Here is a 15,450-nt window from a genome sequence, read left to right on the forward strand (position 1 = left end):
TGCCCGTGGCAGGGAGTTGGAATGAGATGGATTTAATGTCCTTTACAATCCAAACCATTCTTTGGGCTTTGGAATGGTGGTGTCTGAAACAATGTGCTGGGAGGGAAGGTCTCCTGCCCTTCCCGTGCCTCGCTGTTGTCTCGTCCCTCCTGCAGTGCTTGTGCTTGTGAAACGCTGCGTGGTTCATCCCCTGCTCTCACCATGTGGAAGGAGGTTTGAGTTCAAGCTGGGAAAATAATAAATAAACCAAAGGATCTAACTGTGATTCAGTGAGCTTCGATTTCTGAGGCTGCTCCTGAAACATGGAGAGATGCTTGAGATGGAGGGGAAGCTACAGGAGAGGAGGAACAGATGGGTCTTTGAACCTTTGGGAAACCTCTCTCCTCCTCTTTATAAGTCTCTGAGGGCAGGTGATGCGCTGGAATATCTGTCCCTCCCCAGCACAGGCAGTAAGGATGGTGATGGAATTGTGTGGGGTTGATGGGGAGGAGACCTGCAGTCCTGGGGTGAGATCCCCAGGCTCTGTTCTGAGCCTGACAGGGATCTGGGAGATGAGCAGGAGTGCTGCTGGTGCCTGACCCTTGCTGGGGCTGAAAAGTGCCTTTACAACTGTGCTTAGGGCAGCAGCACAAGGTCAAACTGTGTCTCTGCCTGAGAGAGGACCAAGGGCACTGACCTTGTAGCTCCTGAAATCATTTGAAGAGGGTGATGGGTTCTTTAATGTTTGAGCTTTGGCTGTGCCTGGCATCCACAGTCAGTGCTGGGTCCCACCCCCCAGTGCCAGACCCTTGGCTGGATGCTGCTGTGAGCGTCCTGCAGTGCTGGGGCAGGAGGAATGCTCTCTTTCTTGGATTTGTGGTTGTTTTGTTCACCATGCCCTGCTCTGACACAGCCAAATCCTGCTGCTCGTGCTCCCTCCCTCTGCATTGGGTCCTGTCCATCCCAAGCCCTCTCCCTTGAAAGTGTTCCAGAGCTGGGTCCTGGCTCTCCTTCATCTCTCCTGTGCAGGTTTTCCCTGCAGGGCAGCAGTCAGGATCCTGGCTACCTCCAAATCATCTTGTGCATCAGCCAGGCCTTCCCAGTGTGTCCCACTTCCTGCAAAGTGTTTCACCCTGGAGTTTAACCCTCCCAGGGCTGGCAGCTTTCACACAAAGGGACACCTGGTCCATCCCAGTGGTGTTCAGCCCGCTGGATGCCAAGAGCTGTGCTGTTCAGAGGTTGTGCTTGGCTACTGGAAGGGCTGCACACAAACCAGCCCTGGAAATCTTCCTGGAAATCAGGCTGGAAGGGGCTTGCAGCAACCTGGTCTTGTGGAAAGTGTCCCTGTCCATGGAAGAAGATGATTTTTAAGGAGCCTTCCACGACTGACACACAGAGCTCCTGGTCCTGGTGGGGACAGCTAGGATGGCAGGAGGAGATCCATATCCTGGCTCTGAGTCCTGCCCATGGACAGAAGCAGAAGATGCTTCTGAAAGCTGCTCTCTGAGGTAGGGCTGCTTTCCCTGCTGCCCAGTGGCTTCTCTGGCCGACACACAAAGCTGGGCTGGCTGGAGCAGAGGCTTTGTCTCCACACAGGAGGGGCTTTGGGATGAGCCAAGCAGCTGGGCTGGGCTCACAAGGCAGCGTGAACCCGCACTGAGGATGGGATCCTGGTCTGGAAAGAAAATTAAGGGTTTTTGTTTGGGTTTTGCCCTTTCTGACAGTTTATTTAGGGGCCTGTTGTGAGGCTGCAAACACCTCCTGGGTGTAGTCCTGGAGTATTTACCTACAGGATGGAGGAATGGGCTTGGCTTGGAGAAAGGAATGGTTTTGATGCTTTGCTCTGAAATTAGGCCAAATCACAATCTCTGGATCCAGCAGCTGAAATTAAAGAACACGCATTGCAATTAAATTAATTGTGATATTTAGTGTTTTTGGAAGCAAGATCAGCTGAAAGGGCAAGAAAGACTGAGTTAGGCTGGGGCATGGTCCCTGTGTGTGCTGGGACCTGGGGGATGAGGAGCAGCTTGGTCCTGGCTGTGTGATCCTGGCCAAGCCCCTTCTCCGTGTTTTCCCCCCTCAAACTTTGATCTTTTCTCTTCAGCCTTTAAGCACTTCCAGCCGTGGATTTGTGTGTTCAATATCCAGCCTGGTTCCTGTGGTGTTGCTAGGGGTTAGCATAATGGCAATGGTAAGGCAGGGAATTATCAGAGATCTTATCAGCACAGTCAAACCTGAACTTTTTTCCATTTTTCCCTTTCACCCCAAAAGCAGGATGGGTTTTCTGTGCCCTGTGACCTGTAGGTGCTGGAGCCAGGCCGTGGGGTCATCTCCTCTAATAGCAAATCCTTTGTCCTTAGAACAATAAATCCAACGTTTCGTTCCCCCTCTTGCATCTTTTTATGTCCATTTGCACATTGAAATCTCTTCAGCTGACTCCTGCCAGTCTTTACAAAAAGCTTTTGCTGCTTCAGATGTTTCAAAGATTGCAGGGTTGCCCATCAACCCGAGAGCTTTCCTCGTAAGCAGCTCCAGCTCTGCAGAAGGCAGTGGGAGGGAGGTAAATGTATTTGGAGAAGATGGGGAAGGGAGGCAAAAAGAGAAGGGGTTTTGTACCCTGTTCTCCAGGGGAAAGCATTTTTTATCTCTAAATCTGTGTAATTGATGCTCAGATACTCTGGTGATGAGTGCCTTAGAAATGCATCTGCAGTAATAATCTAATATCCGTTTGTTAGGGCTCCAAGGAAATCTAATAATACTGATACTTTGCCTAATAGAGCTCTTTTCATCCCAGGATAAAATGCAAGGAGTTTGAGATGGAAAAGACCAATTTTAGGTCGTATAGTTCATCTCCCTTCCCATGCAAAGTCTTGAGGTGTCTTGCAGACATTAAATAATTAAGGAGTAGTTATGGCCAGGGAGGCATCTGAGTGAGGAAAGCAGCAGCTGGGGAGCTCCTGGGGGTGCTGCCAGGCTGGGAACTGGGAGCTCCCTGGGATGGCACCTTCCCACCCCACTCCTGCAGTGAGCTTTTGGGTTTGTGTGCTGGTCTGGACTCTGAGCTCTGCTGGGGTGGATGCCCAGCTCCTCAGATCCCACCAGCCCAGCTGCTCTGGGACACCATCCCTGCTAGGTGGGGATGATTTAGCATCAGGATTCAGGACAGCAGCTTGGTGGCTGCAGGCACAACTTCATCTCCTTTCTGACCGTCCACCTGAGAAATGCAAGACAGTGATGGAGCTCACCTGAGCTGGAAGCTCAAGGTGCCTTCTGCAGGAGCAGCTCCAAAGAGGAGGCTGTGACATGATTTTCCAGTTCACTGGCAGCTCCTGGCAGGAATCGGAGCAGATGAATCTCCCTCAGCTTCTGGCGGTTGCAATCACTTGATATCAGTTTGTTATCTTTTGGAAGAACGTGTTAAGGGCTGGGTTTAGGTTTGCAAGTGATGCTCTTCAGCCTCGCCCCACGTAAGAGCAGGACCAGCCCAGAATTCAGTCCCTCCATTGCTGAATCCAAACAAGGTGTGATGCCAGGAATTCCCTGCCTGGGAACAGGAACCACAGAGGGTTTTATTCCCTCCCTGTTTGCTCCAATTGCCCGTGGACCGGGCAGGATCCAGCCCGTGGAGCTGCACTTTCCCCTGGGGCTGTGGAGGAAGAGCAGCCAGGACAGCAGGAGCTCCTGCAGGACTCTGGCTGCTGCCAGTTTTCGCCTGTCACGGCTCCGCATTCCCCAGGACGAGGGTGGCAGGTGGGTGGGATTTGGGGATTTGCAGAATTAATGATATCTGCAGTGAGGAATCTGCCCCCTGCGGGAGCCGGCAGAGCAGGGAAATCACCTGTGACCGCTTCCTCGGATGTGCCCTCCTGTAAATAACCTGCAGATGAAAATGTCAAGCCTGGAGCTTGTGACGCCGGGCTAAAGCAGGGGATGAGCAGAGGGAAATTTGTGTGTGGTGTGGGAGGGCGAGACACGGGGAGAGTGATGGGGGAGACAGTCAGTGCGCGACGGAGATGCAAACCCCCACAGGGAGGGCTGGAGCCGAAATCTGCAGGGAACGGGCTGGGAGAGACCCCAGAAGATGCTTGTGGGGCTCTGTGAGGATGGGAGGGTGTGTGCTGGGCTCTGCACTGACTCTGCCTTAGCACTGTGGTCCCAGAATGTCCGGCTGGCTCCCTCTTCCAAGGATGAGCTTCAGGGAAGGGATTTTCCTGGTTAAACACGGAGATGTGTCCTTTCATCCACAGAGAAACACACAGCGTGGAGAGATGGCTGCTCCCCTTCCCTGGCCACCTCCAAAGAAAGAGTCTTGGCCCTTTGCTTCTCTGCTGAGTGTTAATTAGAGGGCCAATTAGTGTTCAAGGTCAACTGGATTTGCTCGCTGCAGCAGCAATTGGAGGGAGCCCATCTCCTCATTTGGGGAGGTGGGAGGCTGCTCCCTCTCCATCATCACCCTGGCAGCGTGCTGTGCACATCTGGACTGCTGTGTGCACATCTGTGCAGCCCCTACACGGCTGATGGGAAGCAGCAGGTACTGGCATGGGAGAGTGGAGAGGGGAGCACCTCTGCCACAGTGGAGTGAACCCAGAAACACTCAAATAGGAGGAAAAAACAGATTTGGGAAGCTGGCAGGGGTGATAGGGAAATGAAAGGGTTGGAGTAGTTTAATTTGTGTTTCAGCAGCAGAGCTTTTGCTGGTTTTGCTGCAGTGGACAGCAGGATGTCGAGGAGAAGGCAGGTGTGAAACAGCCCAGGAACAGAGAACTCAGCAAGGGTCAGCATCCTCAGCCTCAGTTTCCACTGGTGAATCTTGCTCCAACGGGAGGATTTGGCCCTTCCTGGGCAGTCAGGACATGCAATATCCTCTCCAGGAATTGGTGTGTGCAGGGATAACACTGGCAGCTCCAGTGCAGCATGACTGGATGTTGCACCATCCCAGCTGACCTGAACATTTGGATTTTTTTGGGTGCAGGACAGGCAGCAGAGCCGGCTTTTCATGGCTGCCTCAAGTGCAAAGGCACAGGAAAACACTTTCATGTGGTTCTCCCCAGCCTCCTGTGTCCTGCCAGGTGGGCTGTGCCGCTGTGTCTGTCCCTGGAAAAGATTTTGTAGCTGAGATTTTGTCACCTCTCCTCAGCCCATGTGTCCACAGCCCCCACCCTGGCCTTGCCATCGGGATTTCTGGGCACAAAACAAGGAGCAAGTGGAGCTGGAACACGCACAGCTGCTGATGCCTGCACCCGGTGTGTGACACAAGTACCCTGCCCCATCCCTGTATTCCTCCCATCCTGAAATTCCCCGTGGCTGCAGGAACATCCCTACAGCGTGCAGCCAGGACTGTGCACGTGCCCTGAGAGACACAGGCACGTCCACCACCTCCTCCACCAGCTCCTGCCTTCCCCACAGGCAAAGCTGGCTGTGTGAAATCTGTGCTGGGGGCATCCGCTTGATACCAGCTCCAGTCCAAAGCCGATGAGGAATGCACAGACTGGCAGTGCTGGACTGCATACTAATGGTGTGAGAGCTCGCAGGGAGCAGGGAAGAGAAAGGGAAGGAGCCAGACTGCAGCTCCTGGCTACCCACGATTGATTTATTACCAGGTTTGCTGATGAATGTGTGAGAAACGCTATTGGTGATAAAGCAGAAAGCCCGTAATTAAAGTAACAGCTTTCAGTTTTTAAGCACTGCTTGGGTGTTTTCTTCTCTCTGGCAAATTTTGTGGCTCGGTGCCACTCGGCAGCATCCTCCTCCCACCATCCCCAGCCTCAGCTGCCTTTGGCTCCAGCCTGGAGGCGCTGTGCCAGCCTGGCAGTTGGTGAGGGGCTGGGCACGCTGTGATTTGGTCAGTGGCTGATTTGGGGAGGGAATATGGCATTTTTGGAGCCCTGGTGGCACAAAGATCTGTGCGAGGAAAATTCTTACAATTGCCAGAGGCTCTAGGCAGGATTCTTGGGGGGCACAGGGCACTGATGCTCTTCCCTAGTGCGTGGATGAGGATTTTCTTTAAACCCTTGCTGCACCTTGCAGAAGGTGCTCAGCACCTTCCTTATAAGCACATGCCTGGTTTTTATGCATTGCCATGGTTTGTTCCTGCCCAGACCAGAACCTTGCTCCTTCCTCCTGCCGGTGGATGTGCAGGTGCAGCCCAGCTCAGAAGTGTGACTGCTCCACATCCACACCAGCGCTGTCTCAGAGCGCCTTTCCCAGCACCAACCTGCTCCATCCCCTCTCCGGGGCTCCTGGGGCATGGGAGAAGAGGACCTGCTGCTTGGTGGGCTGTGGATCCAGTGATCCACAGGGAAATATCTGCTTCCCTGGGGTAGCAAATGGAGCAGAGAGGCCCCGAGCCCCTTGCAGCAAGAGGCTGTGATGGATGGGCCGCTGGATGGGAGGATACGTGTGGTGAAGAATGGGGGAGAGGAGGTGAGAGCTCTGCCGGTGACAGATGGACAGACAAGGGAGGTGTGAGGATATGTGTGTGGATATCTGGGCAGGAAGGTAGGGAAAGGGTCCCTCTGATGAGAGATAGATTGAGAGAGATGGATGGATGGGATATTTATAGTGATGGCTGGGTAGATAGAGCTGGATGTGTGTTGATGAATAGGTGGATGATGGATAGAGGGCAGGGATTGTGGGAGCTGGCTAAAGGGTATATATGGTGCTAGATAGATTAGATAGAAGGATATATGTGATGATAGAGAGATAGTACAAGCAGCAGTCTCTGTGTCCCCAGCAAACTGCTGCTTTTAGCTACTCCAAACTCTGGTGTAATCTCATTTTACCCTGATAAATTCCTTATAAATTCCTTATCAAGGCAGAGTTGTTTGGTTTTTTTTGTTTGGTTTTTTTTTAAATGAAATCTCCTAAAAAGAAAGAAAGAAAGAAAAATAATAAAAAAAAATAAAAGGAAAAAGAACAGATCACCATCAGCAACGCTTCCCTACTCCTCCACCACCAGCCTCTGACCCGGGCTGGCTGTTTCCATGATGACAAATTAACTGATGCTCTGCAGAAACTCCAAGTTTTTCCCAGCACCTGCCCGGGAGTCATCAGGGAGAGTCTGTCCCTTGGCTCCCCTCCCTCCCCGCTTTGGGGAACCCTCTGTGTCCTCGGGGAAGCTTCAGATGTCCCCACAGGCTGTAGGCACACAAGGCATCATGTGCGGGATGCCACCGGCGCTGGCTCGTCGGGAATGGGCTCCGCTCGTTCTGGCAAACCCCGCTGCGATTCCCGGCGCTCACCAAGGGCTGTAAGACGAGCCTTGGCTCCTTTCCCTCTCCCTGCTTCCTCCTGCAAACAGCTGAGGAGCCCGGGGACAGATTGTGCGCCGAGGAGAGCGAACTCCAGGCTGCGGGATGCGGGGCTGCGCTCTCCCCATCCCCGAGCAGGCACACACAGCCGGCAGACGCGGGGAAGTCTGGCGTTCCTCTGTGCCGACAGCAATTAAGATGTGCTAATGGGTTCAGATGAGCACCTAAAAAATGTGGATGTTTCACTTGAGCCTTCTGGAAGCTTTTGCTCATCTGCAAACATTCCTGCTGGTGGGAAAGGAAAGCGTTCCGTGGCACAGGCGCCGTCTGCGGCGGCATCTGCAGTGACCTCTTGGTCCTGATGGGGAAGATGCGCCCTTGTCCTACAAACAATTCCATCACAAACCCTCCTGCTTTGTGGGAAAGGGAGAGGGCAACGTGTGGTCGGGAGTTGGGATAAAGGGAGGCTGTGCCCTCTGAAAGCTGGAGAGAGAAAAGCCCCGGGGGTGTGTGCCCCACTGGACTCCCTCCTTTATTCCACTAAACTTGCAGGGCTCCTCTGTCTCCTTTATGGACACTGGCTGTTCACAGCAGGGTTTTCTGTGAGTCCCACGTGTGGTATGGAAGGTCAAGGAGCCCTCGAGGTGTTTCTGAACATCCCCACGGAGGTCTGACCTCAGCCTGCCTTTGGGAGCTGCAGGATGATGTTTTATCCCTCTCTCTATGTCTGTGTTGGGCTTTCTGCTGGGGAGACATTGGAGAGGGACAGGAGTCCTGGACCGAGCAAAGGCTTCTCCTTTGTGCTGCTGTGGGGGTTTATTACCAATATTTTTATGGGATTTGGTGGAAAACACAGTCCAGACCTGTTGGCTTCACTGTCTCAGGCTGCTGATGAGGAGGAAGGTTATTAGGTTCTCCCTGGCTCTTAGGTTCAGCCAAGAGGTGGTTGAAGGGGTGATTTCCTCTGCTGATACTCAGCACAGCAGCTGGGACATCCTGGTGGATTGTTCAGGACCTGGAAGCACAGGAGTCCCCACACTTTGCAGGGAAAGGCTGTAGCTTGTGTTTTCTGGCTGGCTGCAGACTCTGCATTTTGTAGAACCATTGAATGGTTTGGGTTGAAGGACCTTAAAGCTCATCTTGTTCCACCTCCTGCTACAGGTAGGGACACCTTCCACTGTCCCAGGCTGTTCCAAGCTCTGTCCAGCCTGGCCTTGGGCACTTCCAGGGATCCAGGGGCAGCCACAGCTGCTCTGGGCACCCTGTGCCAGGGCCTGCCCACCCTCACAGGGAATGATTTCTCCCCCAATATCCCATCTAAACCTGCCCTCTGTCAGTGTGAAGCCATTTGCTTAGTCCCTGTCTATTCCTCATCCCCCCTAGGACAACACATCCTCTGGTCACTGCTCCAGGTACCCTGGAGTTCAAGAATAAATAATGTAGAGAGCCCATATGATGCTGGTGGACTTCTTTTTCCACCAGTGTGTTTCCTTTGGGAACCAGTAGAGACCCATTTCTGGTGAATCTGGCTTCCTCTTTCCTGAAGTTGAAATAGATCCATGCAATAATCAAATATTTGCAGAAGACTGGGAGTCCCCTGCTCTCCTCCTGGATAGTGGAGGAGATCCCCTCGTGCAGTGAGACCTGGGGAAATTCATCTCCATGCAAATCTCTCTCCCCTTCCTTGGCAATTTCATCTCTTGATCATTTCTGACAGCCCAAGTTTTGTCAGCCAGACACATTTGAGGAAAAAAAAAAAAAAAGAGGAAAAAAAAAAAAAGGAAAAACACAGCAAGTCAAAGCAAGTTGAAGATATGGTTGGGGGAAGGGAGAGGGAATAAGAAGTAGGAGGAAAAGGAAGGTCCCTGGAGACAGCAGTGAATATGTAAACTTTCTCGATTTCCTCTGCCTACTCATACCTCTGTGTGTTAACAACTAGACAGACATCTTGTATATATTTGATAAATAAGCCTCTCCATTTATTCAGAGGAGTGAATTTGTAGCTATTATGATTCAAATGGCATGACAGGTTCTGGATTGTTGTATTTTTTTGCTATTGAGTTTACAAAAAGAAAAAAAAAAACCCATGAAAATTGCAAAATTCAAAGCAATTTTCTTTGGCTATGGATCCTCACAATGCACAGATAGAGAGATACAGTTATATATATATACACAAAAATAATACAAAGGCCAGTCCGAGTGCCTCTTCCCTCGAGACAGGAGGATGAGGGGTGCAATAAATAATTTAGAAATTGCTACCACCACTTGATTCAGAGTGATGGATCTGGCATGTGTTCCAACAAGGCACATGCTGTATTCATTACCCATTGAGCTACATTTTAATTTCTCCCTCATTAACCTTATCTGTGACTGGGGTTGTGCATCAAGTCAAATCCTTCGGATGTCAATCAATTCATTAGATGGTTGTTTAGTTTGTCATATGTGCTGTTATCGCTTATTAGGCTGCCACGCCGATCAATCAATCAAAAGGCAGCGAGGAGCTGGCTGGAAGGGACGCGGGCAGGCAGCAGGCAGGCAGCATTCCATGGATAGGGGCTGCCTGGAGCACAGCCCACGCCGCCAAAAGGAGCATGAACGTTTTGCAAAGTGGAAGGGGAAAATTTCAGAGGCGCTCAGATGGTTGCCGATGAAAACCACGGCTTTGTTTCAGGTCATTGAAGCAAGTTATAGGCACATAAAAATAATAATAATAATAATAATAAGGTTAGCTGAGTGTTTACAGTCAGGGCTGAGAGCTTGGTACGAAGGATGTCATCTCACCATCCTGCTCTCCTCCTGACCCTGCCTCTGTTTCCAGCTGATGTTTGCTTCCCACTGAGCTCCTCCAGGGTTTCCAGCTGATGGACAATCAAAGAAAGGCTCTTGGCTGGCTGGATCTACATTTCCACCTTCTTGGCTTGGCTCATCTGAGCATTATTCCCATTCATGGATTAAGTGAGAGGCCTCACCTGGCCTGTTAGGAGAGGGGCTGTGTCCAGGACAGTCCCAAGAGCCCACGTACCCTCCTTCATAGCCAGCCCTACTCCTTCACAGCTGTTTGCTTCCACTGGTGTCACTTTAGGGGGAAGCACAAGACCACTTGGGTGGAGGCTGGATAAGAGCCAGCAAATGCCCAGGTGGCCAAGAAGGCCAAAGACATCCTGTCTTATAGCAGCAACAGGAAAAATTTCTTCATCCAAAGGGATCTGAAACACTGGAATAGACTGTCAGTGGTGGAGTCAGTCCCCATTTCTGGAGGGATTAAAAAGGCATAGATGTGGCACTTGGGGGTAGGATTTAACAGTGGCCTTGGCAGTGCTGGTTGAATGGTTGGACTCAATGATCTTAGAAGGCTTTTCAACCTAAATGGTTCTGTGATTCTAAGGCACGGCAAATTTTGATTCATTGCCTTGGCTGCTGGAAAATCTTCATGCAGAAACTCCTGTGCCAGTCCCAAACCTCTCCATGGAGCACCCAGAAGCAGTTGACAGCCCAGCAAAGGCCTGCAGTGCTGATACATCCCAGACTTCCCATTCCTCCTCTTCTCCCCAGCATGTGGCTGTGAGTGCTGCAGGGCTTAGTTTCTCCACCAAAATCAAATAAGGACATGCAGAGAAGCTCTGGCTGCTCCATCCCTGGAAGTGTTCAGGACCAGGAGAGATGAAGCTCTGAGAAATGTGGTCTAGTGGAAGTTGCTCCTATTCATGGCAGGGGGTTGGAACAAGATGATTTTTAGGGTCTCTTTCAACCCAAACCATCCTATGATTCCACGAAATGCTGGTTCAGGTTTGTGTGTATTTGTGAAGGTGCTGCTGGGTGTTTGCTGCCCACACTGGATGCTGCATGCCTGGGAAATTACCCTTCTGTGCTGTGATCCAGGCAAGCTGTGAAGTCCTTGGCACCGAGCTGAGCCCTTCCCACAAGCCCAGTGAACCCTGCCCTGCTTTGGGAGGGAAAGCCACTTCACCTCCCACTTTTTTGCCCCAGTACCACCTAACAAGTTCCTTTTCACCTCAGCATCCTCTCCCAAATCGCAAGGCAGGGACAGAAAGGACTCAGGTAGCAGGACTTCATCGCAGATGGAGTGAGACGGAGCAGCTAGAGGGGAGAAAAAATATCCATTACTAAAGTGCAGCTGGGTCTGCAGCCATTCAGAGGAAATGGCTCTGGATCCCCCCCGTGTCATTCTTCAAAAATAGAGCCATTCTCCTCCAAGTGCTCTTCCAGGATTCATTTGAAACCCCCCATTGTAGCTCGGCGGCTGTTGGGTTTGGAGCGCAGGGGTTGGTGGCTATTAAGAGGTCTGCTCCTGCCACAGGTGTCCTTTGGTGACAGTGCCTCTCTATTAGGGTACAGCAGGTAGATGCCACCGCTCGGTGTCGGGGAGGCCGGGACAAGCAATCCTAGCAAGGCGCCGGCGTTTCAATTAACTGCCAAGACAGCGAACATTTCAGGACCTGTACATCTCTCTCCGCAGCAGCTGGGATGTATTGTATTATAAATAACAATAAGCAGGCCCAGTCAAAGGCTGTAATTGAATCTCTTCATTTTGCTGACTCGGGTGAAAAAGCCCCTTTGAGTGAATTATGCCGTGGGGGTGGGTGATTTGGGCGATGTGCAAAGGTAACACACACTCGCTGTAATTAAAGCAAACGTCCATCCCTGCCGGTGCCGCTGCCCTCGAGGTGTCCACGAGCTGCTTTGATGGTCTTGCTGTGTGCAGATCCTGTTGCTGGTCTGGGAAGCATCACTCAGCTCTCCTAAAGTATCCCTTCCCTTGAAGGGTGATCCCTGATGACCGAGCTGTGAATGTCTGTTGAAGAGGAAAAGGAAATTCCCTCCTCTTGAAACACTGGAAGTGGTGAGAAGGGACTCGCTGTTCCTCCATCCTCTTACGATTTTCCTTGTAGTGGTACTACAGCCTCCTTCCCGTGTTGCCAGCTGTTTCCAGCCTCCAAAATCCTCATTTTTGTGATCAAGGAGGTCTCCTTCTTGCTGACAACCTTCTGGGAGCTGCCCATCTTGCACACTCCAGCTGCAGGCCCAGCATGAAAGAATTTTTATGGATTAAGAACTCTCTTTAGTGGCTGAAATGGAGTCATGCAGGTGGTGTTGCCAACAGGAATGAGCAGTTCAGTTGACCTTTGCTTAGAGCAGTAGCCTGGGATGTCTTTTGGCTAATGGAGAGAGCCAAAGGTTGATGCCTTCCAGTTCCCTTCTGTCCCTTGTGTCTCACTGCTCTCAGCACACACCCTTCTCATCTCTTCTCTCCTCTCCAATCCAATCCAGACATCTCCCCAAGGCCAGCACATTTTTCAGCCCAAATTTTGCATTGACAGAATATATTACATCTGTGGCGAGGCAGAATAGAAAGTGAGGAGGAGTTACTGGGGGAGCACAGGGAAATGAGGTTTTCTCCACTGCGAGAGCACAGGGTTAAATTGGCAGCTGCAGCCAGAGCTCCTTGGTCCCTCTGTGCTGCTTGAGGTTTTCTTAGAGATTTTTTGTTGAGAACATGCTCCACCTTTTTTCTTTTCCCCTCTAGAATCCACTTTGTATGTCACTTGCTTTTTCTTTTTTTTTTTATTATTATCTTAAACATCCATTATTTAGAAACTGCTGGAGCCTGGAAACCAATTTCCGTGCTTATTTCAAAGAGTTTGCAGCGTTTAGGTGGTTATGTACAGGCTATTACATGGACTGACCATGGGAAAACAGCCTGGCAGAGCTGGGTGCCCTGCAGGGAGGGGACAGTGGGCAGGCAGGGGGCTCAGTGTGGGACAACTCCTGCCTGATGGACTGGGGGTGAAAATCACAGAGGATGAAAATCAGTGTTGCTTTTGGGACAGCTCCTATGCTGGAGGAGCTGGAGGAGGGATAGGAGCCCAAATTCTCCCCCTGGGAAGGGGGTTGGGGTAGGCAGTGCTGGGCATCCTCCGTCTCGGGGTGCTGAGCTCCTTCCCAGCTGGGGACGTGCTTGTCACCAGTGTCCTTCGCTGTTCTTGGCTTTGCAGGGCTCAGCGTGTAAAGCAGTGGATCCCTGAGGATGCTCTAAGCTACTCAAGGGATTAGGCAGGGTTATGAGCAATCCCAGGATGGAGGAAATGTGGAGGCAGCTTGCAGCCAGCCTCACCCTTCTCTCCTCCAGCCAAGGAAATGAGTGGAGGGATCTTTTTGTCTCGGTTTTGCCATTTGTGGATGGGTGGTTGAGGAAGCCCTTGGTGCAGGAGGTCTCTGTCTTCCCAAAAAAACCTTGCTGCTCATATTTATGGCCAGGGAGGTGGTGGGAGGGAAATCCAGGATTGAGGGATTGAGTTCATCCCTCTTGTAAGCCCGTCAAAGTCAGCGGAGTCTCAGTAGGAGGAGAGCTGGCCGAGTGCATTCCCGGCCTGAGAGCAATCCCTAAATGCCACTGCCTGAGTGTGACCCGCTGCTGAGCTGGCTGGCAGTGACACCGAGCCCTGCCTGAGGCACAGGGATCCCTTCTGGTGCCACTTTGGTGGTGAGGGAGCACGGCAGAAGTCACCATCACCAGGGCATGGACAAAGGGAAGAGCTGTCCCAGCAGGACGTGCTCCTTTTTCACAGTGTTAAGCCCGGAGTCTTTTATCCTGCGATTTCAAAAGAGCTGAAAAAGATCAATCAGTGACATTATCTCTGCTTCTTGCAAACAGAAGGAAGGCAGCAGAGCTGAGCTGGGGTCAGACAAGCCCCTGCCCTCCCTGGGTGCTCCCCATCCCTCCCAAAACTCTCCAGGGTGCCAACATGAGCAACTGGGGTGTGCAAGAGGTGTCATCCATGGGACATCTCCCCTCCTGCTGCCCCTTAGAACACAAAGATAGAACTGCAGAATCCTGGGAGAGTTTGGGTTGGAAAAGACCTTGAAGTTCATCTTGTTCTACCCCCTGCCCTGGGCAGGAACACCTTCTACTATCCCAGGCTGCTCCAAGCCCTGTCCAAACTGCCCTTGGACACTTCCAGGGATCCAGGGGCAGCCACAGCTGCTCTGGGCACCCTGTGCCAGGGCCTCACCTCCCTCACAGGGAAGAATTTGTTCCCAATATCCCATCTAATCCTGCCTCTGGCACTGGGAGCCATTCCCTGTGTCCTGTCCCTCCATCTCTTGTCCCTCTCCAGCTCTCCTGGAGCCCCTTCAGGCCCTGGCAGGGGCTCTGAGCTCTCCCTGGATCCTTCTCCTCTCCAGGTGAGCACCCCCAGCTCTCCCAGCCTGGCTCCAGAGGGGCTCCATCCCTTGGAGCAGCTCCATGATCTCCTCTGGACTCTGTCCAGCATCTCCACATCCTGCTGCTGTTGGGTGTCCCAGAAGTGGAGGCAGCTCTGCAGGTGGGGTCTCACCATGGGACAGAATCCCTCCTCTCGGTGCTGCCCACACCGCTTTGGGTGCAGGATCAGTAACTCGGGGTCACCGCCTTGGGTTGGTTCGGTTCTCCAGGCTGCAGCCCAAAGCTGGAGGCTCTGCAAGAATCCACACAGCAAATCCAACCATGCCAGATCTTCCTGAGCCACAGCCCTGCTCAGAGCCCTCTCCAAGCTCCCGCTATCCTCATCCTCATCCTCAGAAAGCTGAGGCTGGAATCCGAGCGGTGCTGGCGGCGGTGGGAGGCAGACAGCAGCGCTGTTGGAATTTTCTCCACATCGCTGTGAGTTAATTCATTCCAGTAAATCATCCAAAATAATTTGCGGCGAATATCAATTTTCTGTGTGAACTTCTCGCTGGCTGCACAGAAGTATCTTCTGCCGACACGGCTCCCTTATTCTGCTGATCTGAGACAACAAAGCAGCTGGGGAATAAACAGGAGGCGAGCTGGAGTCCCCAGGGCTGCCGGCACGAGGGAGGTGCCTGGGCTGAAACTCTCTCCTAGATAAATCCAGCGAAGGCAGGCAATGATTAAAGGCTAATTTGCTGTCTGTGTACTGTTAAGTGCCCCCCTTTCCTAAGGAGCAGGAGGCGCTGCCAAGCGTTCTGCTTCGCCGCCTCTCTTTTATTTACCTTTTCAATTATTTTAAGGCTTTTCTGAACTTTGATTACGAACTTATCCTCTGTGAGCCCCCTGTGTGCCGGGTCGGTGGCAGAGGGTTTGTCTTCTGCGCTAAGAGAGACTTAGGTGGGAAGCAAATATCTCAAAAAAAAACCCCAAAACCCAGAAAACTCAGGCTGCTCCTCCTGTCTCATGACGGATTTCAGCTGTGAGCAGTGCTGG

At 51.9% G+C, this 15,450-nt stretch overlaps 1 protein-coding gene and 1 long non-coding RNA gene across 3 annotated transcripts in view; both read left to right on the top strand.

The window, feature by feature from the left end:
- LOC111939342 (protein CEPU-1) overlaps window positions 1-15,450 on the top strand; it is a 365,998-nt gene that overhangs the window by 37,701 nt on the left and 312,847 nt on the right. The window lies entirely within an intron of this gene.
- Window positions 4,360-5,660, top strand: LOC147649467 (uncharacterized). The gene is made up of 2 exons (XR_015278859.1): window positions 4,360-4,510; window positions 4,689-5,660. It is a non-coding gene; the product is annotated as an uncharacterized LOC147649467 (long non-coding RNA).

This window comes from Cyanistes caeruleus, chromosome 23 (assembly GCF_971803275.1).
Source record: "Cyanistes caeruleus chromosome 23, bCyaCae1.hap1.1, whole genome shotgun sequence".
Taxonomy (NCBI): domain Eukaryota; kingdom Metazoa; phylum Chordata; class Aves; order Passeriformes; family Paridae; genus Cyanistes; species Cyanistes caeruleus.